Raw genomic sequence first — 4,951 nt, forward strand, 5'->3', positions numbered from 1 at the left:
CTCTGTCAAAAATGAAGAAGAACCCTTGTAACCCACCCTGTTTAATTCTAAAGGGTGTTTCTAAAGGGTAATTATAATGGGTTATAGAGGGTAATTCTAAAGGGTTCTACAGGGTAATTCTAAAGGGTGATTCTAAAGGGTTCTACAGGGTAATTCCAAAGGGTAATTCGAAAGGGTAATTCCAAAGGGTAATTCTAAAGGGTAATTCTAAAGGGTAATTCTAAAGGGTAATTCTCAAGGGTAATTCTAAAGGGTAATTATAAAGGGTAATTTTAAAGGGTAATTATAAAGGGTAATTATGAAGGGTAATTCTGAATGATTGCAAAGGATATTTCTAAAGGGTAATTCTATAGGGTAATTATAAAGGATAATTATAAAGGGTAATTATAAAGGGTAATTCTGAATGGTTGCAAAGTATATTTCTAAAGGGTAATTCTAAAGGGTAATTCTGAATGATTGCAAAGGGTAATTATAAAGGGTAATTATAAAGGGTAATTATAAAGGGTTTTTCACCTTTTACCACCAAGCAATTCAAATCACCTCACCACCAAGTAATTCAAAACACCTCACCACTAAGTGATTCAAAACACCTCACCACTAAGTGATTCCAAACACCTCACCACCAAGTAATTCAAAACATATCACCAGCAAGTGATTCAAAACACCTCACCACTAAGTGATTCAAAACACCTCACCACTAAGTGATTCCAAACACCTCACCACCAGGTAATTCAAAACATATCACCAGCAAGTGATTCAAAACACCTCACCACCACGTGATTCAAAACACCTTCCACGACGTGATTCAAAACACCTCACCACCAAGTAATTCAAAACAACTCACCACCACGTCATTCAAAACACCTACCATCACGTGATTCAAAACACCTCACCACCAAGTAATTCAAAACACCTCACCGCCAAGTAATTCAAAACACCTCACCGCCAAGTAATTCAAAACACCTCACCACCACGTGATTCAAAACACCTCACCACCAAGTAATTCAAAACACCTCATCACCAAGTAATTCAAAACACCTCACCACCAAGTAATTCAAAACACCTCACCACCAAGTAATTCAAAACACCTCACCACCAAGTAATTCAAAACACCTCACCACCAAGTAATTCAAAACACCTCACCACCAAGTAATTCAAAACTCCTCACCACCAAGTAATTCAAAACACCTCACCACCAAGTAATTCAAAACACCTCACCACCAAGTAATTCAAAACACCTCACGACCATGTAATTCAAAACACCTCACCACCAAGTAATTCAAAACACCTCACCACCAAGTAATTCAAAACACCTCACCACCAAGTAATTCAAAATACCTCACCACCAAGTAATTCAAAACACCTCACCACCAAGTAATTCAAAACACCTCATCACCAAGTAATTCAAAACACCTCACCACCAAGTAATTCAAAACACCTCACCACCAAGTAATTTAAAACACCTCACCACCAAGTAATTCAAAACACCTCACCACCAAGTAATTCAAAACACCTCACCACCAAGTAATTCAAAACACCTCACCACCAAGTAATTCAAAACACCTCACCACCAAGTAATTCAAAACACCTCACCACCAAGTAATTCAAAACACCTCACCACCAAGTAATTCAAAACACCTCACCACCAAGTAATTCAAAACACCTCACCACCAAGTAATTCAAAACACCACACCACCACATAATTCAAAACACTCCACCACCAAGTAATTCAAAACACCTCACCACCAAGTAATTCAAAACACCTCACCACCAAGTAATTCAAAACACCTCACCACCAAGTAATTCAAAACACCTCACCACCAAGTAATTCAAAACACCTGACCACCAAGTAATTCAAAACACCTCACCACCATGTAATTTAAAACACCTCACCACCAAGTAATTCAAAACACCACACTACCACATAATTCAAAACACCCCACCACCAAGTAATTCAAAACACCTCACCACCAAGTAATTCAAAACACCTCACCACCAAGTAATTCAAAACACCTCACCACCAAGTAATTCAAAACACCTCACCACCATGTAATTCAAAACACCTCACCACCAAGTAATTCAAAACACCTCACCACCAAGTAATTCAAAACACCTCACCACCATGTAATTCAAAACACCTCACCACAATGTAATTCAAAACACCTCACCACCACATGATTCAAAACACCTCACCACCACATGATTCAAAACATCTCACCACCATGGAAACAAAAGTTTGAGGGAGTAGTTCAGTGACAACACAGACACTGCCCAGATATATAGATACAGTATATATATAGATGACTGTACCTGAGTTGCTGTTTTGTCATGGTTTACACCAATCATAAGACGAAGAATTATTTTGCACAAACGCATTTTGTAATATATGTGATATCACATTTTATAAAGAATTGAGGTTGAGATTTAAGTTGAATTTTTTTTTTTTTAATACAAAAAAATTCAAAACATTTCAAAACTAGAACATTACCACTCTGTCGCCAATATGCCTCCGCATAGTCCAAAAATGGGTAGATGCCATCACTCTACATATGTAAGGGTAGGGGATCACGTTTGTGAAGTTTCGTGCTGATCGGATAAGGTTCGTTTTTCTATCCAAGATAGCTGCCAAACCACGTGACCTATAACATCATTTTCAAACTATATGCAACAGTGCTGTTAGATGATATCTGCAAAATTTCACATCGATAGGGTGAGCAGTTTCAGATATATAATTATTTAATATTTTCGTTCAATCCAACAGCTGCCAAACCATGTGACATATGATGTCACAAATTTAATATTTCAATACAAAAGGGTCAAAGATCATGTGCATGAAATTTCAGATAGTTAGGATAAGAAATTTGATTAAAACATTTTTGGCTGGTATACCACTTCACCTATGATGTCTTCATTATCATACTTTTGTTCCCCATTGGGAGTACTTGACAATGTACCAAGTTTCAAATTGTTCCATTCATCGGTTTCCGAGAAATAATTTTTTTAATTTTTTGTGTTTAATCCAAGATAGCTGCCATACCACGTGACCTATGACGTCACAATTATCATAAAAACATTCTGCATGGGTATCACTCCCACCCTGAAAGTTTCGTGTCAATCGGACATATGGTTGCTGAGAAAAACGAGGTTTAGCCCATATGGACGGAGAACAACATTGGTGCATACCAGAAGTTTGGTACGATTTCAAAAACGTTTGAGGGAGTAGTTCAGTGAAAAGTCAACACAACACATACACTGCACAGATATATATATATGTGGCGGACACAAAAGCCCACTGGCGTGGTGACATCATTCCACGCACCGAGTGGGCGGTGGCCACGCCCGAGGGGTAGGCGTGGCCTCATGATATACCCCGGGCGACCAGCCCGGAGGGGTTTAGTGTTACAGTGTAGTCTTACAATAAAGACGTTTATATGTTACCGCTTGTCCGCTTCCTCCTTGCTCACAAGCAGCGCGCGTAACGCCGCGCTTTACTGGTGACCCTCGACGTTGGATCTGCCGGAGCGATCCTTCCACACGCGACGCCATCGCCATGGCCGCCTTCGTCAAACTTCTGGAATTTTGGGAGGCTCAGGCCGAAGTCTGGTTCGTCCAGGCCGAAGCCCAATTTCAGCTTCGGCACCTCACCGGCGATGACACGCGCTACTGCCACGTCGTCGCCTCCCTCGGGCCCGGCACGGCCGCTCGAGTTGTGTCCGTCCTTCGCCACCCACCGGACGGCCACAAGTACGAGGCACTCAAGCGGCTACTCCTAGCCACGTTCAGCCTCACGGACGACGCACGGGCCGACCGCCTCCTGGATCTCCCCGAGCTCGGTGAGACGCGCCCGTCGGTCCGAATGGACCATATGCTGTCACTGTTGGGCGACGAAGCCCCCGGTTCGCTATTCCGGGCGCTTTTCCGTCGCCAACTTCCAGCGCAGGTTCGCCTCGCGTTGGCCGGGACCGGGCTAACGGAACCCCGAGCATTGGCGGCCGAGGCGGACAAGTACTTCGCCGCTTCGGACACGCGGGCGAGCGTTGGCGTGGCCGTCACGGCCTTCGACGCTGATGTTCCACAGCATCATCTTCTACAGCACGCTGATGTTCCACAGCATCATCTTCTACAGCAAGCTGATGTTCCACAGCATCATCTTCTACAGCACGCTGATGTTCCACAGCATCATCTTCTACAGCACGCTGTGGTTCAGCAGCATGCTGATACGCACCTCGTGAACGCCGCCACGCCCCGCCCACCGCCGCGGCGAAAACCGCCACCGCGGGGAAACCCGTCGACTCCACCGGCCTGGCGGAGCCAGCCGCACTCCTCCAGCTCCACCACCTGGTGCTGGTTCCACGCCAAGTTCGGCCACGAAGCTCGGCGGTGTCATCCGCCGTGCTCCTTCAACGGGTCGGGAAACGCCCGGGCCGGCGCTCAATTGTGGCGATGAGCGCCGGCCGTTCGAGCAGCCTGCTGTTCATAACGGACACCTTCTCCGGGCGCCGTTACCTGTGCGACACGGGAGCACAGGTGAGTGTCATTCCCGCCGGCACGTCAGACAAGCACGCCGCGGGTGGGGGCCCCGCGCTGCTTGCCGCGAACGGGACGCCCATCCGTACGTACGGAAAACGCTGCCTCTCTCTGCGGTTTGGAGGGCAGGTTTTCCGATGGACGTTCGTCACCGCCGACGTGCCCATGGCACTGCTTGGCGCGGACTTCCTGTGCGCTAATGGGCTCCTGGTCGACGTCAAGCGCAGACGGCTTGTCCAGGCCGAGACGTTCAGCTCGCTCGCATGTGCGTTGCCCAGCTCAACGAGCGGCTTGCCAAGCGGCTTGCCGAACGATTCGGTTCCGGCCACGTTGGTCTGTACGCTTCCGGCAGCGGACACATTCACCCGCCTCCTCGCCGGCTTCCCGGCCCTCACGCGGCCCACCTTCTTGGCGGGGGCCGTCA

Source organism: Myxine glutinosa, chromosome 4 (assembly GCF_964187855.1).
Source record: "Myxine glutinosa chromosome 4, kmMyxGlut1.1, whole genome shotgun sequence".
In the NCBI taxonomy this organism is placed as follows: domain Eukaryota; kingdom Metazoa; phylum Chordata; class Myxini; order Myxiniformes; family Myxinidae; genus Myxine; species Myxine glutinosa.